The sequence below is a fragment of the Pinus tabuliformis genome, chromosome 4_1 (assembly GCF_031772625.1).
Source record: "Pinus tabuliformis cultivar Carrire ecotype Pingquan chromosome 4_1, CPIR1, whole genome shotgun sequence".
Lineage (NCBI taxonomy): Eukaryota > Viridiplantae > Streptophyta > Pinopsida > Pinales > Pinaceae > Pinus > Pinus tabuliformis.
The window spans coordinates 81,275,652-81,302,659 of NC_142303.1; the positions used below are offsets into that span (position 1 = coordinate 81,275,652).

Here is a 27,008-nt window from a genome sequence, read left to right on the forward strand (position 1 = left end):
GGTTACAACCAAGCACAGAGAAGACAAACACAAGACTGGCCAAGTGCTGCAGTGTTGCAAGTCTCTTCATATCTTAGCCACATACTCATTCAAAAGCCAGAACCCAGTAGACGGCAACACTTATTTCCGGAAAACAAAAATAGGAAGGTACCAAGCAAACAAAACAAAATGAAACAAAAACAGTAAGCAAAGGAAACAAAACAAAAAAAATAAGCAGTAAGCAGACTATGTACATGGTGTGGGGCGCAACCCAACCTATTGAAAATAGTGTTTGAGATCTTGGTTGTTGACGGGAAGGTTGTCAATCCTCTCATCCAGTGATTGCAAATGGTATGTGTGTGGGCCAAGCTTCTCATGGACTGTGTAAGGACCAATCCACAGGGACTAGAACTTTGTATGCTTGCCTTTGTCTATCCCATTTCATTACTAAGTCACCAACATCGAAGTTAGCTTTCCCTGCAGACTTCTTGTCAAACCATCTCTTGATACAGTTCTAGTGGAGTGTAAACTTTTATTTTGCTTTCATCCTTTCTTCCTACAGTTTGTGAAGTGTAATCCTACGCTGAACTAACATGCAAGGCTTGCCTTGGGATTCTTGAGACAACTGAAGCACAGGCAAGTAGATATTGTGCAGTAGGATGGCCTCTTTACCATAGAACAGGAAGTATGGTGAGGTATTCAGAGAGGGTTTGGGTGTTACACAGTCAGCCCATAAAGCATTCGTCAAAGTAGAGTGCCATTTATGTTGCTCAGAGTAAACGGTCTTTTTTATTATACGGATAAGGTTTTTGTTCGTGGATTCTGCGAGAATCTTTCCTTGCGGGTAGTAGTTAGATGAATCTTTCAGCACAATACAATTTTGTAATGCAAAATCATAAAGCTTTAAATATGAAAAGTACATTGCATTTAAAACATAAGTGATACTGGAATGCCAAAGCGTGAGATGATGTTCTACTGGAGGAAGTTGATGATTTCCTGGTCATTCACTTGCTTGAGCAAAATTGCTTATGTCCACCGCGTGAAGTAATTAGTTGTTGTAAGAATTTAGTGGTGTTGCTTCGACGAATGTGGGAAAATTTCCCCGATGATGTCCAAGCCCCATTGTTGGAACGGTTTAGTCACTGCAATAGGGTGCAATTGGGCTGCTAACCTTCGCGTTCTGTCAGCGCATTGATGACAAACCCGACACTTGTGGGTGTAAGCGTGTGCGTCCTTGAATAATGTGGGCCAGTAGAAATCGACTCGCATAAATTTGTGCACAATGGTATTTCCCACGAAGTGACCCCCGGCTGGTCCGTCATGCAGATCTTGCAAGACCTTCTCTGGTTCATGTGCCTCCAAGCACCTAAGCAAGATTTCGTTGTTGTGCTTTCTGTAAAGCACTCTGTGCACCAACTGATAAACTAAAGCTTTTAGATGCAATGCTTTTGTCAAGTGGAAAAGTGAGAGGGTATGGTGCCCTGCTCAAGGTATTGGCGCACATCCATGTACCAAGAGTTTCCATTTGCAGCGGGTGGTGCTCGCACTACATCATACATCTCAATTTTCTGCTCCCAACCCGCGAGCTCTTCTTCTTCCTCCTATGCGTGTACTGCCTCAGTTGCGAGTCTACAAAGACCATGACCCTTGATAGTGTGAACTAGCCTGATGTCAAGATCATATTCTTGCAAGCTTGTCATCCAGTTCACATGCCGTTCACCCAACTCCTGTTATACAAGCAGTGAGCGGACTGTTGGGTGAGGCACATAGACTATGTAATGGTTTTTCAGCAAGTAGGGTCTGAAGTGTTTCACCGCCTTGTATATCGCATATGCTTGTTTATCAACGACGGGATAGTTGAGTTTGAGTCCTTGCATGTTTGTGCTCATAAAGGAGATGGGATGTTCGTCGTTCATCTCATCCTTCTGAGTGAGTACTGCAGCGAGTGAGTTGTCGGAGGCGAAGGTGTATAAAAGGAAGTCTTTGTTGAAATATGGGTTGTAGAGTGTAGGCGCCTTTGCAATAGCCTGCTTGATACAGGTGAATGCGTACTTTTCCCTCTTTCCTCCGCTGTAAACTGCATCCTTCTTGATCATGGCTTGCATTGGTTTGACCATCTGCGCATAATCTGAGATGAACTTCCGGAGAAAGTTTATCTTTCCCAAGAAGGACTGCATTGATTTCTTGTTGGCTGGGTGAGGGATCAATGTGATAGTCCGTACTCGGTCCGTATCAACCTTGATCTTGCTCTTGGCAACGATGTGTCCAAGGAGGTTCCCCTCAGACACTGCAAATATGCTCTTTTTGGGATTCAAGGAAACCCTGTATTTCTAGCATCACTCACAAATTTTCTTCACATGGTGCATGTGGTCTTCTCATTTTCTTGAAAACAAAGTCACATCATCGAGGTACACCACTACGCTGTATCCGATGAGACCGCGAAAGGCGATGTCCATGGTGTGCTGAAAGGTTGCGCCTGCATTCATGAGCCCGAATGGCATGCGTCTGTATGCGAACATACCCCACTTGGTATAGACGGTAGTTTTGAATCTATCAGGTTCAACTACCATAACCTGATTATATTGTGAGAACCTATCAAGTAAGGAAAACATTTGTGCCCCATATAGTGTTTGCATAATGTGCTCCATAGACGGCACAAGGTAATTCTCTTTGTCTGAGGCGCGGTTCAAGTTCTAGAAATCAACACACAAGCGGATTTCCCCTGACTTCTTATGTACGGGAACAAGGTTTGAAACCCAAGTAGAATGATGAACTCTATATATGATCCGCGCATCCAACAACTTGGTGAGCTCTTTCTGTACGAGGGATTCAAGTGACGGGTGTACTTTCCTCAACTTATGTTGATATGGCTTGACCCCTTCTTTGATCGGAATGATGTGTTGGATTATTCGTGTGTCATAAGTTTTCAGATCATCATATGTCCACGCAAACACATCACGATATTGTTTGAACAAGCAGACAAAGGCTTGTCGCTCCTGCTACGTTCAACATGTACCGAGATTGATGAACTTTGTATCTTGTTATGTTCCCAAGTTGATCAGTTCATGCATCATGGTAGAGCTATGGGTTTTGTTGTTCCTAAACCCCTGAAAACATTCTTACAAATTATAGAGTTTTTCCAAGATGCCACACCTTTCGGAATGAGGTGGCCTTTCTTGATATCTTCCCCAACTTGCAAAGATCGCTCGTGCTCGTCTTTGTCTATCTCTGCATCCTTGAAGGTATCAGTGTTGGCCATGAAATGCAGTATCTGTTGATCATCATCAAACACACGTAAATTAGTTATGTTATTTGGGATAGATGGTCTATACAATATTTCAACAGTAAATCTATCCCTATGCGGTGACATTCTAGAAGTTGTGTTTTCCAAAGCATTGACAATTGTGTTACGCGTTCTTGGTACAACAATGATATTGAATGCTTGGAAGTTAGAGATCAGTCGCCATATCTCTTGTTGGTAACTTTTGAGATGCAGTGATAAACAGTGAATGGTGTTACATACCTTCCGTACCACTATTTTTGAATCACCTACCACTTTGAGCGCGACCACATTGAGGTTAATGGATTTCTACAAGCCCAACACAAGTGCTTCATATTCAGCAACATTGTTTGTGCACTCGAACTCCAAGCGAATCGAGATCAAATGCTTCCTGTTATTTGGGTCGATCAAGACACACCCAGCCCCTATGCCATCATGTGTCTTTGATCCATCGAAGTACATGGTCCACAACTCGTATGTACATGGACCGTTCAACGCGCTTGCACTACTTCTACTGCTGTTGCTACTGCTACTACTACTAAGGTTACAATGTACTATACATGTTTCATTTCCATCAGTTGGGCAAGGAAGGAGACCCAACTGCGTGTCTAGTGGGGTTGGGGCTGGCCGTGCAAGATAACACCCCAATGTTGTTTCCAAGAGGCATTTTCCGAACATGAGCTATGCAAAGGCCAACGGTTCATTTTCGCCATTGATAGGAGTGACATTGTGCCTCATATATCTCTTGGATAACACCCAAATTTGATTGTTTTTGCCCTTGTACGGAAGCCACATGTGCGACCAGTCTGTAGCAAAGTATCTGTTCAACTTGCTAGACCAGTATCTGTTGAGTAGTAAGCCATACGCTTCCGGTATGTCCACAACAACAATGTTTATGCACTGGTGAACTCAACCATCATGAGATAGTTTGATGATCACATCGTGAAGTTCACCAATGGCTGGTACAGATGTTCGATCAAGTTGGATGATCTGAGCGAATGTCTTGCTCCACTACGCATTGATCTTTTTAGCAATGGAGAGCGACATAATGTTGGTTGTCGCATCAGAATCAACCAAACAGTTGTGAACATTACAGTTGAAGATTTCAAATGAAAGCAAGAATGGAGGTCAAACAGAGTTTTCTTCTTCCATCTAGAGTCTGTTTAGCATAGTTGACAGTGACCAAGGAGGTGTGCTTTCTCCCTTGCTGGTAGAGGTTGCACTGTCCACTGATGTCTATCCCAGTGCGGGCAGCAGGATATCCCGCTAACTCTGGATCTTAGCCAAATCAAACAAATTGATGTTTGCACGAGTTTTCTTCATGTCTTCCACAATGATGTAACCCAGAGGGGGTAGACTCACCGAGGTGTACGAGTGAGACTGGTCTTCGTGTTGTCCAGCAGAGTGTTATGCATTTTTCTACTCATGGACGTACACTTGTCCGCCGCTGTCTTCTCGAGATTGCTTTGTGTTTTCTGCTTTTGGATGGATGGTGGATCGACCTTCCTCAGTAGTTCAAGCTTTTGTTTCACTTCCCCAAGTGTAAGGGGAGCCCCCTTACTTTTGATATTATAACGATCATTTTTCTTTTGGCATTGCTTCTCAATGTTCGTCTTCTGCGCTGCTTGTGAGCACTAATACATGTTTACCACATGCCCAGAGCTTGATGCCTCATCCGGCGCAACATCTTCGTCATTGTATGTATCTCCTGACTTTCCCTGTGCACTGCTCGCTATGTTAAGTGCGCGGTTTCATACTGATACTATAACTCGCTTCTAGTTCGAACAAGACCCTTATGAGTGATCATCTTCATGAAATGAACAGAATTTGTCGTTCGCGCATTGTTCGCGCTGGAACACATAGCTCTGTGCAGTTTTAGTCGAGAGACGATTGCTGCTTGATGACATGCTTCCTTGTCTCTGTCTGGGCGGTCAATTGTTCACTGATGTGTCAATGGTTTGTTGCTTGAGCTCGGACACTTCTGTTGTCAATTTTTTTACAAGGCGAGTAACGGTTTCAATATCACTTGTTTCCCTATCCTTACCCTTTCTCGTTGCATCCTGCGGCCTTCTTCTCGCCTCTCTAGGGTACTTTGTTGGTTCGTCATCCTTGATGACCCCAATTGCGCATAGGTCCTTTTCAACAGCGATTACCTCTTCGTAGTTTTCTAATAGTGTCGGTTTCGCAGCTCACTTGACGAACTGCACAATGCTGGTTGGCAGTGTGGACATGTAGTAGTGGACGGTGATGGAGTCATGAGGTTTCGTGTCCGCTACGAACTTATTCAATATTCGTAGAAACCTCTTATTGAAATCTTTTAGCTTTTCTTTCCCCACTATCTTCAGGCTTCCCAATTATTTGAGTAACATGGCTAGGGTATTTTCATCAGCAAACTTTTCCAGAAACATACATTCGAACATACCCTAGTTTTGTATGGAGTTGACAGGAAGTTGTGATACCATGCAGTTGCGTGACCATCCAAGGTACATGGGAACAGTCTACATACAACGTCATCATAGCGTGCCTCAAGTGTCTGTACTGGTAGGTAGAAGTTGTCTAAGTGATCTTCTGCCTACACTGTGCTCTCAAGGTCGAACTTTGTGATCATCCTCTCCGACCACTTTGGCATCTTGTGAAAAACACCCATGAGAGCCAATGGTCCCTGAGTCATCCATTCCAGATTTTGGTTAGCCATGTCTTCTTGCTCTTCATCCTCCTCCTCTTCTTTAGAATCTGATGGTTCCGGCTCTAAGTTTGTTGGTTCGTCTCCGCCTCTGCCTCCTCTGTTGCCTTCCCCTCCACCTCCTGTACCGGAGTCTGAGCCCAAGATCACGAGGGTGTCTCATTCTCCCTGTTGGAAGACCAAAGGTTCCTCTCCGTTCTCAACAACTTATGTCAGGCCTTCAAGTGTGGTAAGAACTGCTTCTTCCACTGATGATACAACAACCCATGTGGGAGTGGTTTTTGGCTTTCTTGATGCGTATGGAAGATGTTGGATTCTTGGGATCAGTCCGACTGCTTTTGCGAATTGGTGGGTGATGGGACAGATGGAGCGAAGGTGTTGATATGAAATTTCGTGTTCAGTCCTGGGAGGTGAGGAGTAACCAACTGCAGAGTCACGCGTAGGTGAGGGGGAGTGCAAGTTACTGCCTTGACCAGATGATTGATGAGTGGGTATGAGAGGACATTCAGCCATCAAGTAATATAAGCACTACCATGAAATTTACATTGGGCACTTTGCAAGTTGCCACACACTAATTGCTAGGGAAAACCCATTTAAGATTGAACAACTCTGTAAATTTAATTAAGATGTGCAACCCACTAAATACTAAACCAAATGTGTTTTCAAATCAAGCACCCAATGCACTCTTATTGAAGTTTCTCATAGCACTTCATCAAGCTTAGCCACCAAACCTGTTTCATATAGCGTGCCTAAAGGCTAATGCATTGTTCCCAAAGTCACTGCTACACTTCAATAATTGCATTTCACTACCTATAACTAAATCTTGGTGGATGTATTTCAGCAATATCTCACCAAAATTTGTTATAACTTTATTACTACTAAATATGTCACAACTCTAGAGTTTTCTAAGACCTCGTGCAACAATTTATTGACCTCTCGGGGTGTGCCTTCCTTTTATAGTCCATCAATGGGAGCAATATATGTAATCATTAGAGGGACATAAACACCATATTTCAATTGCTTAACTAACTGTATTTCCTTGTTGACATTTCCCACTTTGCAAAGTCCATCTATCAATGTGTTTTATGTGACAACATCAAGGTTCAAACCCTATTTTGGCATCACATAGAATATTTGTTGAGCATTGTTGTTGATGATACTAGATGAGTTAATAGTCAACAGATACACTCTTAACGAGAAAAATAAAAAGATTACTAGAGAAAACCACAAAGAGAGAAGAATAGTAGGAAGAACAGAAGTGACAAGACACTACAACCTTAACACCAGATAGGCTGCCCTTAGGGCCCAACCAATCCTATATCTCAAAGATGGTGAATGCAATAGACCCAACTCCCGTGTATCATTTTGGATATTGGATCTTAAATATTTCTGGTCTCAGATATCACTCAATCTCTAAATTTGAGCTCGTCATTGTGTTTTTTGCAATAAGAGATTTCTAACAATTGTAAATTCACAATATTCCACTTCCATGGCACAAAATTACAGGGTTGACTTTGCTTCGCTATCCCTCTAGGCCATGCAACCATTTGTACAATGCCACTTGACATCTGTCAAGGTACAACCTATGTAGCATATGTATGTAGTCACATCCCAAACCCCGTGGTTAATCCTGATCTTGAGAAAAGGGAAAATGGAAGGGTGGGTGTTTATAGTCTGATCCACACATCCAAAGTTTCTTTGAGATGCGATGCATCACGTCACAAAAAAGCTTTAGGTGAAATGTTTTCATTGGTGATAAAATCCTCTGCATTGTTATATCACATGCCAAGGAAATTCCCAAAACACACAATGATTTAAGGCTCAACCCAAAACCTATATTGCATCCATTTTGGGTTTCAGATGATAAGGATGCCTCTCAGGACGTTGCATGTTTCACATACAAACTTTTGATTGATGTGATATGTCACAAGAACAAGGATTTGTTCCAAGCAACACATCATCGCCCATAACAAATTTTGAATCTGACAAGAAACCCAACTATACAACGGGTTGTGTAGATGGTTCCTCTTGGTGACACATTGCTTCGACACATTCCAAAACTACACCTGAACTCAATGGCACTTGAGACATTTTAATTCAAAAGGCACTAATATAATGACAAAACAGAGGAGATAAGAAGAAAGTATCCCCTCAGAAAAAATATATACACATCAAAAGAACAGGATTTCTCCATTCCCTACCAACTAGACGAGAATAAATATGAGAAACCTTTGAAACAAGTGTATCATTCCCATTCTAGATCACATTTAGGGGAGATTTATTCTTCTGCGAAATCTGCAAACTTAGTGGAAGTTTGTTTAATTAGAGAAACATCCATTTTTATAATTTTTGTGGCTCCACATAGTTATATTTACATACTAGGTATCAATACCACAACCCTTAAAATGTCAAATTGCCATGACCAAAGAGAGGAAACTCATATATATAGCTTCTCCATAAATGAACTATGTGGACTTGCCAACACTACCAAGAAAACCAATGGTGTTTGACAATACATGTTTGTCATTCTCAATATTTTAATAATCATCATTTAGCATAAATTAAAGCAAAGAGGAGGTTATGCATCAAAGAAATCCTTTTCAAAATGGGGTTGATAAAAATCTTCCATGATGGGGGTTGTAACTTACCATCAACACTAAATCAAACCAGCTTGGAATGGGACTACAACAATCCAATGGTAAAAGGAACAAAATAATAAATTGCACACAACATATACCCTTGACCCATGAAAGGGCTATAAATGTTTGCATTAAACAAAGTCATTCAACAACCTTCATTCAATTGTGTATTCTCAATTCCTCATGCAATATATAGTTTGATAGGATAAGTGAAATTCCAATCCTATGCATTTATATATATTGAAACCATGCTAATAATAAACTACTACTAATATATATTTTGATAGGATAAGTGAAATTCCAATCCTATGCATTTATATATATTGAAACCATGCTAATAATAAACTACCACTAATGTGTCGAACCCTTAAGAAGATACAAATACTATAATTATCATGAATCTTCATATGCAACCTTCCAATATGAAAACAAGGATGGATTTTAGTACTAGGATTGCATGGTCTTGCTAGATCATGATGCAAATTAGAGATATTTGACTATGGAGAGGGAGAGTATTCATTCGAAATATGGACTAGTGAAATAAATATCATTACCTTGATTACAAATATGGCAAAATGGGAATAGAGCACAACCATATCAAGCATCTTTCTTTGTTTTGTAAGGGCCTGTGTATTGCTATGCATGGGTAGGGCATAGTAATACACAAGTTGGTTAACAGACATATTTCAGAAGGAACATGGGTAAACCCCTTGTAACCCCAGCGACAAGGGATCCATGTCTACAAATACAAGACAAGGATGCATAACTATAGATACAAACTAAAGGGGATATTACTAAAGGTAATATTTATCTCTAGTCTAGAAATAAAAAGCTAAGAAGAAATGTATCAAAAAGTTTCCGTGTGAATCCTTACCCCCACCAGACACACATTTTGTTGATGGTTCAGTTAAAGTTGGATAGACTAAACTATACAACTCCTCGAATATTGTTATTGTAACAATAAAATGAGACAAATTGCTCGATATATGCAAGATGAAAATAAAATTTCTATATTTGTTATTTGTTGGACATTTAAAAAAAAAAGAAAAAAAAGCAGAGAGATATGTACAAGTATGGACAAATATTCACAATATGGTAAATATATACAATTATAAGAAATAAGAAAATTCATATTTAAATGGCAGCAAGTTAGTCAAGATTACAGGTCAAAACCCAAAAATCATGTAGAGCATAAGCTGTAAGGGGTCCCATCTCTAGTAGCATCCAAGCCCATGAAGAAGAAACTCCTGACAGAAACCTGGCTGTTCAAGTGGCCCTGATGGTTGGAGAGTTGGAGCGTGGGGAGGGGCATACGAATCTTATCCTTATGTGCTTCAGTCAGCCTTTTTGTCTGAGGCAATCTTGTGGCTAATAGCTTCATTGTCACCTTCTGCAGTACTCACTTTACCTTCAGTTCTACTCTTCTTGCAAACCCACTTCCCAGGAACCAGAGTAAGTGGAGGGTCTGTGCCTCTGTGGTTTGATGGCCCCAACAGTCTCTTGAGATCCTGCTGCATATGAATGGTGAGTGCTATAGCATGGTCAAGAACAATTGAACCATTTGGTGGACACTGCAACAGACTATGTAGAGCTTGATGATACGTCTGCATAGCCATTGATGGTCTAGCCACCTGACGATCACGACAAACCATACCAGCCTTAATAACATGTTTACAAAGATTTCCCGACATAGACCACGAGCAATCACAAATAGCAAACTCTGTACCGGGATTCCAGACAGTATGTGTTCGTGAACGATCACTTTGGCTAACCACCTTAGCAAACTGAAGATCTTTGTCATTCAAAATAACATCACTGTCAGCAATGTATAGTGCTCTATGCCATGAATTGGAAGCAAGTTCTCCATCTCTCATATATCCACATAAGTCATTTTCCTCTGAGAAGTGGTCAAACCAATAATACAAATGCACCTCAGTAGTCAGTTTGTGCACCAACCAATCAATCCGTTGATATGCACCTGTGTCTGCTTCATTAAACATCTTAGACTTCAAATTGGAATGGAATGCTTCAATGGCTGCACATGTTTCCTGACTTGCTAGTGGAAGAGTCCTCATTGCAGTGACCCACATCTCTACAAAGTTCAAACACAGAAAAGCACATTAGCTTTAGTTGGAAAATGATATTGCCTTAATATACGTCAAACCCTGAAAATAAGGTTCCGCACCTATTTTTGGCATCCACTGTGCTTTAAGGTACTCCAAGAAGGCACTATGGTCTATAAAATCTTCCATAAAATCCTCCATAGCATCTAAAACATTTGACCCATACCATGTACTGTACATAATGTGCCCAAGGCGCTTCAACATCTCCCGCTGTATCTCAGAGTTGGTGCATTTCTTTATGATATTCCTATGCCATGCATGCCGAAGATGCCAGAGGCATAACAGAGTCGAATACAAACACGTCCCTGAACAATAAGTTATGATCTCAAAAGGATTATTTCAATTGATTATTGATAATAGATACACTCAAATCATAAACAAAAGACTGAAAAGACGCACACCTAATTTTAGCAGTTTCTGTCAATGCATCATCAACAATAAAGCCATTCAACCTCCACGAGGAATCCTTCACACAAACTCTATCATGAAGTGTTCTCATCCACTTGTGAACATCATGACTTGAAAAACTTGCAGAAATAATCCATGCTATGGGAATTGCAATTTGGTTTGAATCAAAGACAAGAAGAGTATAAACAGGATACTGCATAGGAAACAAACAAGGTACTACTTTCCATGGGTCTTTCACATGCCTCTTAAGTTATTAAAAAGAAATTAGAAGAAAAAAAAAATGAGGCATATACAAACCTTAAATTTTTTAACCCCAAAACTTGAATCCACCGCTAATAGATTATTATTTCCAAAACGAATCATTTGCTGTAGTTGCCACTCTGTTTGAATTCCCAAAATGAAAGCATCAGTATCAGATGAGCCCTGGTAATAGAACACCTTGCTTCGATGATTTTCAACCCTTATTTTAACACTCACTGCATCATCCGAGTCCAGTTCATATGTCGACCGTCTAATATCCCTCTCTAATTTCCGTACATAATTGTGAGAGAGGAGTTCATCACGATTAGTCTCTCAATAGCTTTCATATGCTTTTGCATTATGCTCTCTACAGAAAATCCCGCATATAGCATCGATGTTATCGGTAATCGAAGCTCCTCTGAGATATAGGGAGCATACATGAACCGTGTTCCAATGGCCTTGTCATCAAGCGGTCGGTGGCAAGGAGAACCAGACTTATCAACATGCTTTTGTTGGTTGTATATGATAAGGGCAACAGATGGCTGAGCAAATAAGCATTTCACAATGAAATGACACAAACAGCCTCTCTTTGTATGTGGTCGTCCAGCACTTTTTTTCTTTGATGGTTTAATACACTTTCTGCTAGGCCGAGATGTTCCACCCTTCCTGTGGTCATCAGGGCCATAACAGCACCAATATCTATGCATGTACAAAAAAATATACGCACTGATTAAAATCATAGGCATGAAACATATTTCCATCTTAGGCATAAAAAAGTAGACTGATGCAATGAAATTTAAAAAAAAAAACCTTACAATATGTATTCAAGATAGCCATCAACTCTTGGCTTATATGAACTGCCTTCTGCCTTTTTCCGTCTTGCTTCAACATGAAATCTAGTAGGACATTCAGCACTGGAACACTCTCCCTTCACAAAGTCCTCAACTCTGGAGAATGGAATGAGAGCAACATCATCAACATTTTGACGCCAACTCTCCACCTCAAACCAATTAAGGTCAGATGATGAGAACTCTATAGTGGATGGTTCTTGCACAGGGAGTGTCAGAATATCATCCCATCTTGCCATCTGCATATAAGATATCAAACATTACATGAAGAGCAAAGACCAGTAAAAGCTCACTCACACAAGATACCATGAACTTCTTACACAAAGGCAAAACCAAGAATAAATCACAATGGTAATAGAACAACGGATCATTTTTAGTATAAACTGCGTACTTGTATGCAAAAGTGTTCATCTCAACATTACCCTACAGCCTAAAGGGGCACAAATCAGATATACTTAACACAAGATTTTAAAAAGCCTTCACTAGGAATTTAAAGATTATTATTAAAACCAAAGTTACACAAACCATGGATGCAATCAAAATTGGCAAAAGGATCCAGTGTGGGTGCAGCACTCATCCAGAAATTAAGAATCAGGGAATCGGAACCCTACCCTTAATTTTTTTTATAAATATATATTTAAAATTTAAATTTTACGTTGCAAAAAAAGGAAACAGGATCCGAATTAAGATACATCAACTGTCTGGCTTTCATACTCAAATTTCCAATCGCCGAATAGGACAAAAACACCAAGTTTGTTGAAGCTTTAATGATTGCAATTGCTAGCAGATAGCATCATCAAATATTCAGGCTATAAAATCAGAATAATGTGAGTGGAGTTGGAGAATGGTAACAAGAAGTAAAATCGATCGCTCTAATTGCATGAGGAGAGACAAAACTTACTAGTGGTGGAAAACTGTGAGAAGAAGTGAAATCAATTCCTCTAACTGCAAGAAGACAGAAAAACTCAGCCCCTACAGTTAGCTCAGTTGGTCCAGATTGCTCCAGACATTGAACGCTCAACTTAAACTCTTTGCTCCAGACATTGAACGCTCAACATGAGAACTGATAGGATGAAGAACAAATGTTGATAAGTTTCAAAAAAAAATTGGCTTGTGTTTCGACACACAAGAGCTGGATCCGCTGGATCAAAGTTTTTGTTAGCAGAGCCTATGTGGCAAATCTTTTTGATGTCTATAGTAACTGGAAGAACAGCAGAATTATTGCCCCCCCTCGTTTTTTTTTGAGGTTTTGATATTGACACAACTTACTTTTTCTGAAAGCTGACGCGCATTACAATGTGTATTCAAATTTCTGGCAAATGTACAATTATTAAGGAGCACAAACACAGCGTGTGCAAACACATCATGAGTATCGAACAGTTCATCAAACACATCGTAAGGAGCACAAACACAGCGTGTGCAAACACATCATGAGTATCGAACAGTTCATCAAACACATCGTAAGGAGCACAAACACAGCGTGTGCAAACACAGCATGAATACAAACACAATAAGAAATGATTGCGTTGTCGTGAAACTCTTTGGGTCACAGTTTTCTGCAAAACCACCAAGTTTGTTGAAGCTTTAATGATTGCAATTGCTAGCAGATAGCATCATCAAATATTCAGGCTATAAAATCAGAATAATGTGAGTGGAGTTGGCGAATGGTGACAAGAAGTAAAATCGATTCCTCTAATTGCACGAGGAGAGACAAAACTTACTAGTAGTGGAAAACTGTGAGAAGAAGTAAAATCAATTCCTCTAATTGCAAGAAGACAGACAAAACTCAGCCCCTATAGTTAGCTCAGTTGGTCCAGATTGCTCCAGACATTGAACACTTTTGTATAACTGGGATGTCAGCTCCTATTAACACTGTTATAGGCCATATGGATGATATATTCCTATGGTATAAATATATAACTGGGAATAACTGTCCTATACCCATGAGACCCTATTTAAGGTTACAGGAAGGGAAATTGATATTTGATGGTGTTTAAATACTCTCAGCATAGATGCTAAAAGCAAGACAATTACTAACCTTAACCATTTACTTTCTATTAAGAATTCAAATCCAATAACCTGCACAGACCCAATACTGACTTCCCAACAGGCTCCTCAAGGAAATAAGTTATAGGGGGTGGAATTACACCGAGAACTTCCCAATGGTTTTCAACCAGAAGACTAAAATGCCTCCCCTTCACCTCACTTCACCTATTTACAGATCAAAAGATGCTTAGAATGCTCCCCGAATGCAGATAAGGTATCAACCAAAAGAAAAAAATTTGAGTTCAGAATACTTGATCCTAAAGTGCCCAAGCATAATTTCATCAAATAGAGAGAACCCACATTAAAAAGAAAAAGAAATTTGCCAAGTATGGCAAGGACCCAACAGGTTCTGATATATATAAAAGATATTGAGTTGAGAGAAAATCAAAATTAATAGAAATGACAAGAACACAGTACAAAACAGGAACTCGAAACATATATAGAGGAAAGCCGGTTAAAAGACAAATATAAATTAACAGAAATAAGAAGAACCCAGTTCAGACAGTGGCTAAAATTATAAACAGAAAATACCCAACTGATAGATAAATAGAAATTGATTGAAATGACAAGAACCCAATTCAGAACAGACACTATAACAGTAGGATTACCTCCAAAAGCGCCTGGATAAAGCACAGATCAGTCACAGATATGGCATTTGGTGGCGCCCTGAATCGCAGATTGATGAAACGAATATACCTAATGTGAGTAAAAATGAAATCAAAGCTCAAATCGAGCGCTAGCTTTAGTGGGTATTGACCATTCCCAAGAGCCCTGACCCTTCCTTTAAATTTAGCGAACCATTTGGCTAAACCTTACCTATTTATCCCTTCATATACTTCGTTAAGCCATTGCCAAAATTATTGCCAAAATTGCAGAAAACTGTGACCCAAAGAGTTTCACGACAACGCAATCATTTCTTATTGTATTTGTATTCATGTTGTGTTTGCACACCCTGAGTTTGTGCTCCTTATGATGTGTTTAATGAACTGTTCGATACTCATGATGTGTTTGCACACGATGAGTTTGTGCTCCTTAATAATGGTACATTTGCCAGAAATTTGAATACACATTGCAATGCGTGTCAGCTTTCAGAAAAAGTAAGTTGTGTGTCAATATCAAATCCTCAAAAAAAAACGAAGGGGGGCAATAATGCTGCTGTTCTTTCGGTTACTATAGACATCAAAAAAATTTGCCACATAGGCTCCGCTAACAAGAACTTGGATCCAGCTCGTGTGTCAAACACAACACAATAAAAAAATTGAAACTTATCAACATTCGTTCTTCATCCTATCAGTTCTCAGGTTGAGCGTTCAATGTCTGGAGCAAAGAGTTTAAGCTGAGCGTTCAATGTCTGGAGCAATCTCGCAAGAAACCTTCTCAATGCTTCTAAAACGTGCAGCTTCAAGGAAGCACTAGTTGACATTATCAGCGCCTCCTTCAACAAGCATTCCTAACAAGCCTTGCATTGCACTTGCAGCGGTACCTGTTATGTAAACTTGACTCTATCCTAGAGTCAAAGTTGATCAGGTTAAACAATGATGGTTTTGGGGCACATGGTTGTTAAACACACATGGACAGTAAAACAATGTGAAAGATAAATCATGTGAGTTCATTTTTTTTTATTAACAGGAGATGTACATTTATAATACAATGTTGTGACTCTTGGGTTTCAGATCCCAAAGTCTCTTGGACTGCTTAGTCTTTTCGGCTTCCACACTAACCCTTTAGGATTAGGTGTCCAACATTCCCCCCCTTAATCCGAAGGGTTATGTATGAGTCCAAGAAGAGAGCTGTAATACAAAATGTGCAAAAAATGCATGGCAGCACTAGGCTGAATGTGCTCTATGAAATGTTGGTAAAAAAGGGCGGTGGTTTAAGGATGACCACCAACACTGGAACGCTTAGTGTAGTTCCCGGAACTCTTCCAAAACTGGTAAGAAACTGAAGTTTTCTGCTAGAGGAAGTGATCCTATTGTTTTAAAGAGGGAAACCTTCAACCATAAAAGGGAGGCCTCACCCCACATAAAAGGTAAAACTTCAACCTGAAAGGGAAGTCTCAACCTGTGATGGTTTAAGGATAACCAACAACTCTAAAATGCTTAATGCAATTCCTGGAACTCTTCCAAAATTGGCAAGAAGCTGGAGTCTTCTGCTAGAGGAAGTGTTCTCAATCTGTGTTCACGGGCATCTTTGTCTCTGGCTACAACTCTGAAACTGGTGTGGCAGGTTGTGGCTCAGGCTCGCTTGATGTGACTTTGAAGCTTGTAGATGACCATCATTTTCCCCCCTGTCAGGTACAAGGTGAGAAGATGGAGAAAACTCAACTGCAACACTGTTCAATACTCTGGAACAAGTTCTGACATGTGTTTGGAATATCTTCTTGGCTGTTGATGCCCATTGCCAAGAAGTGATCCATCCAAGATGAATCTTTGTTCTTGCAGGACGTTTGTTTCTGAAGCATCTGTGTGAAGAATGGTTGGTTTTATGACAGTGCTTACATGGATGAAGATCAAAACAGTGATCTTTCAGATGGCCAACTCGATCACAGTGTTGACATTTAACGATCTGTTGTTGTTGTTGTTGTTGTTGCTGTGGAAGAGGGGCAGAGTCTGGAACAGCTGAAGCTGAACTGTCATGAAGAGCAGGTGAACTGTCATGAATGAATCCAGCACTCTGAAACTGAATGGGCTTGGCATAGTCTGGAATATGAAAGGACAAGTCCTTGTCATATCCAAGACTAGTTCTGTGCTTGTTGTGGACAAGCTGTTCCCAAGGTCTGATGATGGGCTTGGGAAGTGCAGACTGAGTTTCTGCATCTGCATGTACAATTGCTGCTTTATTGGGTACTGGATCTGAATGAACTTGAACAATATTGACTTGCTGTTTATGGGAGTCTGCTTCATTGTTCTGAACAGAAATAGGTTCAGAATGACTGCTTTGTTTTAATTCTTCTTGTTGTAGCTGTGTTTCAAGCTGCAAAAAATCAATTTTCTCTTGTGCATATTGTAGACATGTCTGAATTTCGGAGAGAGAGCCTTTGCTGATTTGGAATGTTTCATGATTAGAGGAATGTATCAGAGTTTTTAAGAACTCTAATATTTCAGTAATTCGAGGCATATTCTTCATTGTCAAAATTACACCCCTTTAAAAGACTGATTACAACTATGACCCAATGAGTAAAAGTAACACCCACTCACAGTACAAAGACACAGAAAAATCCTTTGTAAATGTGCAGCAAATGAATCAAGGAACAGAAACTATAATGAGTTTTAAATACAGTTCCACAACTGGGGCAGCAGCAACTGCAAACTTACTTGGATCCTTCAAATACTCCTTCCCTTTTGAATCAGAAATGATGGCTAACAAAACTTCAACAATTATAACACTGTCATGGACAGGACTTGAATGTTCATATGCCTTGACTGGGGTACGAATCAGTATCCTCTGATCTTGCCACTTTCTTCAAAGAAAACAATAGTCCACTTCAATATTTGAGATACCAGATTTGCATGATAACAAATGATTTTCTGCAAATAGCTGTTATGCAGGCTCAATATAAAAGGTCTTCTCTACTGTACTGTGCATGCTATGTTTAGCAGGAGCATTTGAATTCACTTTGTTTAACAAACAAACAGAGAATGTGTTGGGAGGAGCTTTAGTATGCTCGGGACATTAATCATCAATCATTGCAGATCTGTGTCTGAGGGCCAACATCCATTGAAGTCAACACCTTTGTGTAACAAACAAATAGAGAATGTGTTGGGAGGAGCTTTAGTATGCTCGGGACATTAATCATCAGTCATTGCAGATCTGTGTCTATAACGAGCAGAGGGCCAACATCCATTGAAGTCAACACCAAATATCCTTTTCCCTAGCTACATCTAACGTGCTATTGATGCTCTTCAATTCACTGTAATTGAACCTTTAAAGGCTAACTCTCGAAAAATCACAGGGATTGGTTTTCTTTCTCTTCAGACGACTGTAATAGAAATAAACAACGACCTATTGAGTACAAATATGCCCACCCCAAATGCTCAGACCCGAAGGTGCAAGGCGCGAGAACAAAAAAAACTCTCTGACATGGTTTTCGTTCAATCTTTTCATTCCATAGACTATGGTCGTAGGTTGGTCGACTGTTAAATAGGTGCACTTGAAAACATTTAAAGCTCACTCCAAAGTTGTTGGAGGTCTTTCACCTCGAATCCCTCCGGCTCCGCGCCAGGACAACAATAGTTTCACTCCGGACAAAGTTTTTGGAGGTATCTCACCTCGAGCCCCTCCGGCTCCGCACCAAGACAACTTTAGTTACAATTTGTGCTGGATTAACGACCTGTACAATGTACACCCACGGGACTTTCACACAATAAAAACAAACCAAATAGTTGGATTCTCATAGTCATCGACTGCATCATTCAACGCAGGCTCCACTAAAAGGCGACTTCAAGATGACGTTGTTGATGAGGACATTGTTTCAAATCTAAACCTTTCCTCTTTGTTCTGTGCTTGACCGACAATGTTTCCAGCGAGAAGATCTCACTAGTGCTCCAAAATTCTTATCACGTGACCATAGGCAGTAATGGTTGATGGATGAATGGCCACTCCTCAGAGTTCGAAACTTCGAGGTCGAAGTTCATCCGCCGTCTCCTCCAGCGACTCGCGCAGAAAAAGATATGGGTGAAGAAGAGCCAAAGGCAATTGCCGTGGTGCCAGAATCAGTGCTCCTACTTGATCCACCAGTAGATATAACCGCTTCCAGAATTGCAGCGCCTGTGAGCTCCTGGACGATAATCCAGCAGGGAATCGATCCAGAGACAGACAGATATGTACACTCATCTGCAGAGACAGACCACCAATTATTTCATCTGAGAAAAAACTGGTTTTAAATGAGCGATTTCAGGAGTAGTAAACGCGTCAAAGTCACCCTACGAAGCCCGAGACAGAACCTCCTGTCGCTGCTGACACGCAAATGACATGTATTGAACACGTTACACTCACTCACTCATAGGTTCAGCAAAGACGACGAAGGGCTCCAGAGGAACCTCCCATTAAAATAACACCTTCGGCGTAACCAGTTTGATGAAATAGATCTCTGGGGAACTCTGTATTTCTTACCCAATCAATGGCAATTGGGGCGGCATCTGCGCAAGCGGAAAAACTGGTGTATTGAAATGGTTGTCTCGCACCCGAAACAATATGCAGACAGATTGAAGTGAGGGAGGACGGCGAAGCATATATCTATACAGAGTGCACACATATAAACTTTGATGTTACCATTTCAATTGAACAGCATTATATATCAGCAGTCAATCGAAGATTGCGAGTTATAGAAATGTTGAGCGGTGTAAAGTTCATCCCCAGGGAGGAACTCCGAGCAGAATTCAATTCAGATTCAGATCATTCCCCATCACCGAAGCAGAAGAAGCATCACAAATCCCGTTCGAAACGCCAGGAAGAGTTCGATGGAGCAGTTACAAGGAGCGTTTCGTAGCGTATTAAATGTAGGTGGAGCAGCGTAATTATCATGAAACGCTCATGGACAGTGCAGACAGCACGCAGGAAAGGAATATGCACAACCCAGGGAGTGCAGAGGATATGAAACGGTTTTGGAGTCAGAGCGCATTCAAATGAATATGTCAGGGCAGCGCTCAAGTTATGACAGCGCTCAGGTGAACGTTTAGGAATAGGACAGCGCTCAAGCGTTTCAATGTCAGGATGACAGCACAACAGAAGCGCAGGGCGCAGTTCAACGACTTCCAACTAATTTGCAGAGATGGACCATAAAAAACTCATTAAAAACATAGAAGCGTTGGTTTACACAGGCCACAAAAACAAGTGGCTCACACAATATTGAGAAGCTTATGAACGTACCATCTCCGATACCATGTTAAACACACATGGACAGTAAAACAATGTGAAAGATAAATCATGTGAGTTCATTTTTTTTTATTAACAGGAGATGTACATTTATAATACAATGTTGTGACTCTTGGGTTTCAGATCCCAAGGTCTCTTGGACTGCTTAGTCTTTTCGGCTTCCACACTAACCCTTTAGGATTAGGTGTCCAACAATGGTATTGTGCACCCATAGTATTCTAGCCATGGTATTATATGTAATGAAGCTTATAAAAGGCTGGAAGGATTTCATTGTAATGCAAGACTTGGAGGTGAGCGGTGAAGGCTCACTTGGTCGGATTGGTCAGGGTTTTGGCCAATGCTAATGAGATCTTATTAGGTTGGGGTTTTCCCCGGATTTGGGGTTTTCCTGGATAAATATTTGTGTTTATGGTTGTTGCTGGTTATTAATTTGTGTTCTCGGGTAAATTTCTTAACAACTAGTATCAGAGCCAGATATTGGTTTCAAAGGGATTCTTTGATGCCAAGGGTTTATAGTGCCTGATGAGATCAATGCAGCCTTTTTTACAGATCTGGGTTTGGAAAATAATGGTGGAACAATCATACGCGGAAGAAGAATGTGCGGAAGATAGTTTCGTAACTGCCTGGGATCGCAGTGCATTTGCGATATTTACCGGTTTGGAACATGTTGACGAATTGTTCGGGATTCATGCAGCTATTTAAAAAAGGCCAGCAGAAGAAAATTGTTCATGCAGCGTCGAAAATTGTTCGCTTTCTGCTACGTGAGGCCACTGGTGCTGAAATCTACGAGGTTCTTGTCAGGCTCGCAGTTGGAGCGGCTTGATAGAAGTTTTTGAGCAAATCAAATTGAGAGAGGATGGATCAGAATCGCAGCAAAAATAATAATAATAATAATGAAGTTAAAATTATTGCATGTAAATGGGCATACTATTGTAAGACCTGGTAAGGCATGTGTACCCCTCGGTGATCACCGGTAAAGTATGAGTTAGACCTAGGTGATAGGGGGGATGTCGGGTTAACAATACCCCGGGTAAAAACTCTGAGGGGGGTAACAACTAGAGTGAGGGGATTGTCTCACTTAGCAGGTTTGACTGGAGTTAGTCAAGGAACCCCAAGTCAAGTTTAAGGGGGGAATTGTTAGGTAAACTTGACTCAGGATAGAGTCAAAGTTGACCAGGTTAAACAGTGATGGTTTTGGGGCACATGTTATTGTGCACCCATATGTAATGGAGCTAATAAACATTTACTGCATAACATAAATAATTATTGAGAGGAATAAATATAAAAATAACCAGCGACAACCATAAACACATAAACACAAATGTTTATCTGGGAAAACCCCAAACTGGGGAAAACCCCAACCTAATAAGATCTCATTAGCATTGGCCAAAACCCTGGCCAATCCGACCAAGTGAGCCTTCACCGCTCACCTCCAGGTCTTGCATTACAATGAAGTCCTTCCAGTGTTTTATAAGCTCCATTACATATAATACCACGGGCAGAATACCATGGGTGCACAATACCATGTGCCCCAAAACCATCACTGTTTAACCTGGTCAACTTTGACTCTATCCTGAGTCAAGTTTACCTAACAATTCCCCCATTAAACTTGACTTGGGGTTCCTTGACTAACTCTAGCCAAACCTGCTAAGTGAGACAATCCCGCTCACTCTAGCTCTTACCCCCCTCAGAGTTTTTACCCAGGGTATTATTAACCCGACATCCCCCCTATCACCTAGGTCTAACCTAGACTTTACCGGTGATCACCGAGGGGTACACATGCCTTACCAAGTCTTACAGTAGTATGCGCATTTACATGCAATAATTTTGACTTCATTAAATTTTATTTTATTTTATTCTCCTCATTTTTTTTTCTTTTTTATTTTTGCTGCTGCAATTCTGATCCATCCTCTCTCAATTTGATTTGCTCAAAAACTTCTATCAAACCGCTCCAACTGCGAGCCCGACCAACTACGAGCCCGACGAGAACCTCGTAGATTCCAGCACCGGTGGCCTCACGTAGCAGAAAGCGAACAATTTTCGAAGTTGCATGAACAATTTTCTTCTGCTAACCTTCTTTAAATAGCTGCATGAATCCCGAACAATTCATCAGCATGTTCCAAACCGGTAAATATCGCAAATGCACTGCGATCCCTAGCAGTTACGACACTATCTTCCGCACATTTTCCTCGAGGTTCTTCCGCGTACGATTGTTCCACCATTATTTTCTAGACCCGGATTTGTAAAAAAGGCTGCATTGATCTCATCAGGCACTATAAACCCCTGGCATCAAGTCATTTTCACTGGATTGTATTATAATAAGAGGTACTTACTTGAGAAGATCAACTCTTCAACTTGATGATGAACTTGCCTCTTCTTACTTCAAATCTTTTAGTGAGGTAGGACTTCCTTCTATGATATATTTGCTTCAATAGAGAGAGGAATTACTTTTGATTCAAGCTTTCTTAGTTTTGAAGAGCTTCCACTTTCTTTGAAGTGCTTTTAGGGTTTCAATATTTCTTCCTACTCCCTTCTTCGATCTAGGGTTTCTTTAATTAATATCTTGATATTGTTGATAACCTTTGACTTGCTTTTATTCCTTCTATGAAGATTGATTCTTGTGTGTCAACTTGTTTTGGCCGCCCCTTCTTTCCTTCAACACCTAAGCTTTTATTCCATGTTGATAAATCTAGGGCATTTAGAGTTAAAAATTTCTCTACTTGATACTTGTGATGCACTTTTACCTCTTAATCTTATAGTATTTTCTTCGTTATCTTATTAATGTGTTCTTTCATCAAGACAATTACCAAAATTCATAGTAAAAGACAAGTGACACAATATGTAGGCTTCTCTAGCCATGGCCAAAACCTCTCACCTCTTGAGAGGAAAACCCAATCAAAATTCTTCTTCTAGATCTTCAATTGATAGGTACCAAGATCATGACACATACCCTTGACTCTAGTATCCTCTCAAGAACCTTGCCAACAACCTTGATGTTCTACCTCTTCCTTCCTTCACCTTTCTTCTTAATCTTGAACTGCTTCACCTCAAATCCTTCTAGAGAAACTCGGTCTCTAGCTTTCCTACCACAACTTCACAACTTCCCTAGAGAATCTTGGTCTCTAGGACTTCTATAGAGAAACTCGGTTTCTACTTCAATCACCTAGAAGTTACCTTCCTTCGCTATTCCAAAAGAAGCTTCACTTCACAAGTCCCAAAATAATCCTTCTTTGTATGCCCAAAAGAATCCTATTTACGTCCTTCTTCGCTACCCCAAAAGATCCCTTCTTCACTGCGTTAGAAGATAAACTTTCATAACCCTAGAGGAACCCTTTCACTACCTTTAATTCATACTTCTTTCTGCTCTCTTATTTTCACTTCTGTCTCACCGAATTTAGATCGAATTGCCTTCTTGGATGGAGGTAGAGTTGGGCTACATATACACCTTTTCACTGGTTCTTTAGATTGACTTGAAAGTTGGACTTTAGGCCGACTTGTTCTAGTATATTCCATCCTCGTTGAAGGCCGACTTGAAGAGGTTAGGTGACAAGTTCTTGGAGGATACTTTTATATAGACAAGATGACGTTTCACAAAGTGTAACATGACTTCATTACATGACAATGACTTATATTTTATGACTAGATGACAAATAAATCCTAAATACTCTCATTGGGAGCCTTGATTCAAAAAGAAATCCTTGCTCATGAAAGCCATGGAGCAAGTCAATAAAATCATTTCATTTTTCTTATTTATATCTCATTACATAAAATCATATTTACATGTCATTATGAAGACTGAACCTAGTTCCACTTTTCAACTAAAGTTCATTTTCCGTGGGACAATGATAAGACTTACCTTTCAATGGTGAATAAGAGGCTAGTAGGCTAAAATTCTTCACCTGGAAACTTCATAAATTAAATCTGGCTTCACTCAGGCATACCATATATCACTCTGATTTTCATCTTTCCACTCCATTATCAGATCCAAAGATACTTGTGCAAATTTCTTTGCTTAAACGTAGACTTGAAGATTCTACTTCTACTGCTCTCCCACCTAAAACAATTTCACAGTCTAAGCACTTTGAACCAATTCCTATCCCTGCTAAATTATCAGATTTACCACCGAAAGTCTTAGAACTTATTTCTAAGGGAATAGATCTACAATTTGTCTTATTAGTTCATCAACTTGAATCCTTTGAATTTCTTTTCTCCCTTTCAGAATCATCTAATATAGAAGTAGGTGAGTTGCCTGAACTTAAACCTGGTGATTTTATAACCTCTATCATACACACTTATCCTTGCACTTCTGCCAAGCTTGAAGAGGAACCTAAAATATACACAAATCCTTTAGCTTTTGAAGATCAAGAAAATATTATTTATGAAGTTCAAAAGTTAACTGTTCATCCTTAGTTTCCGAAGAAGCCTATAGTTTCAGACCAATCATCTTCCAGTAAATATTTATCTCCTAGATAATTATTTTTACCACAACACATGGTTGGATTTAGACCAATTGTGACAGCTCAATATGTAGCACATGAAGATGTTTATATGAGACTATTTGTCTAATCATTAGAAGGAAATGTCAGGATTTTTTATTTTATTTTATTTATTTTTTATTTTATTATATATATATATATATATATATATATATATATATATATATATATATATTATTTTATTTTTATTTTTATTTTTTATTTTTATTATTTATTTATTTATTTATTTTTATTTTTTTTCAGACAATTATGTGAAAATTCTAGAAATTCATGGACAAGATTAACAAATATCTTCATAAACCAATGGGGAATTAAAAAGGACCCTGTTTATTATCTGACAGAATTTGAAGACCTAAGGAGGAATCCTAGTGAAGATGTTGTAGAATTTAATAAAAGGTTTAATAAGATTTACAATAAGATGCCACTAGATTGTAAACCACTAGTTGTTGCAACTAAAGTTAGATTTTCTAAAGCATTTGATGATGATTTTTCTTTAATGTTAAGAGAAAGAAAATTTGAAACCTTATAAGATATGTAAACCAATGCAATTGAGGTAGAAGCTAATAGGGAAACATCAGGTAAATTGAAGGAAAAGGCAGAAAAAACAGAGATGAAATTGAAAGCTAAAGAATAAAGTGGTTCATCATCAAAGAATAAAGAAGAGGAACAAAAAATTGATGAGAAACCTTCTGTGGTTTTTGGTCCTAGTTTGGATATATGGATGAAAGTGTTCCACCTTTCTATGTCACATTAAAAGTTCATGATTTTCTTTTGTACAACTATATGCTAGATTATGATGCTTTTCATAATTTAATGCCTAAAGTTATTACAGACCAATTTCATTGCAAATCACTATGCCCTATCATGACCTGTATACATTTGATTCAAAAAAGGTGCCATGCTTGGGGTTAATTAAAGATATAGTTGTCACCCTTGCCCAAATTCCTGTAAAGAGCATATAATGGATATAGTAGTGACATATATCCCTCCTAAATTTGGTATATTATTATCAAGATCTTGTTGTGCTAAGCTTGGAGGAAGATTACAAATGGATATGTATTATGCTACCATCCTTGTTTATGGAAGAGAGCATCTAAGATTATATGGAGAAGTGAGATTTATAAATACTATGTGTAATGTTAATCAAGTAGTAAATCACCCTATATATGCCATTGATCAAGATATAGGATTTTTTTTATCTTGGCTGTAAATGATGAGTGCAATGTACAAAACAAAATTGAAGATACTATAAATGTTCCTTAGTCTTCAGAGAATGACGTATGGAAAATATTTTGATGGAGCCTTTTCCAGAGATGGAGATGGAGCTGTGATAGTTTTGATTTCACTTAAAAATAAAAACATCACTCAATCTTTCAAGTTAGATTTTGAAGTCACTAACAACGTGGCAAAATATGAAGCTTTAATATTGGAATTAGAGTTAACAAAGAAAATGAAGGTGTAAAATTTGACAGTATTTGGTGATTCAGAATTGATAGTGAAACATGCTAGAAATATTTGTCAAATGAAACATCCTAGATTAAAAGCTTACAAAAATAAGGTATGGGACTGTGTGGAAAATTAGTTTCAAGCTTTTAACATCTCAACTATCTCGAGATAAGATAACATACATGCATATTCCTTGGCAGTTTTTGTTGTAGGTTTTAACCCCGTACAGAAATTACCTGCATACAAATTCTAAAACACAGAAAATAAATAATGCGAGAGCATAACACATAAAACACATATACACAGATATTTTCCCCTAGATTCCAAAACTGGGACTACCAGCTTGATTTTTCATTATGTTCCTTTCAATGTTACAATACATATTTATACATGCCGAAGCATCCAATACCATGGACCAAAAACCATCGCGTTCAAAACCATGTGCGAAAATCATGCACAAAACCATAGGTAGGTCCGCCCAACCTAATATAGGGTCCAAAAAACAAAATTTTCCAGGTCGCTACCCTGGACCCCGTAGGGGGGGTTGCACCCCTCAAACCCCCTGTGACCCCCCCACTATGCAATCAATGCAATGAAGAGGGGGCTCCGTCCCCCCTCTAACCCCTGGTTAACTACGTGGGCTAGTCGTGGAAAGAATATAACACAACCCAACATTATCCCACTTGTTGTTTTCTTTCCACAGGGGGCCACAAGAGAGCTTAGTCATTTATCCAGCCCTGCAACGCCCATTGTTTCTCTACACCAAGAGAACTTCTCAGAGCTCACAGATTTTGTTAATGCATCTGCAGTATTCTTCAAAGTGTCCACCTTTAGCAGCAACACCTTTTTGTCTTCTATCATATCCCTCACAAAGTGATACTGAACATCAATGTGCTTTGTCTTTGAATGATATTCAAGGTTCTTTGCCAACAAAATTTCACTTTGG

The 27,008-nt window shown here is 39.5% G+C and overlaps 1 pseudogene across 1 annotated transcript; it reads right to left on the reverse strand.

Annotated features, from left to right (window-relative positions):
- Window positions 1–9,665: 9,665 nt before the first annotated feature.
- On the reverse strand, window positions 9,666–15,386 carry LOC149174279 (uncharacterized; annotated as a pseudogene). Its single transcript, XR_016258300.1, has 7 exons — window positions 13,470–15,386; window positions 13,102–13,263; window positions 12,168–12,439; window positions 11,410–12,051; window positions 11,104–11,305; window positions 10,767–11,009; window positions 9,666–10,673 (listed from the first exon to the last, which is right to left on the reverse strand). The product of XR_016258300.1 is annotated as an uncharacterized LOC149174279 (transcript).
- Between the last annotated feature and the right edge of the window lie 11,622 nt (window positions 15,387–27,008).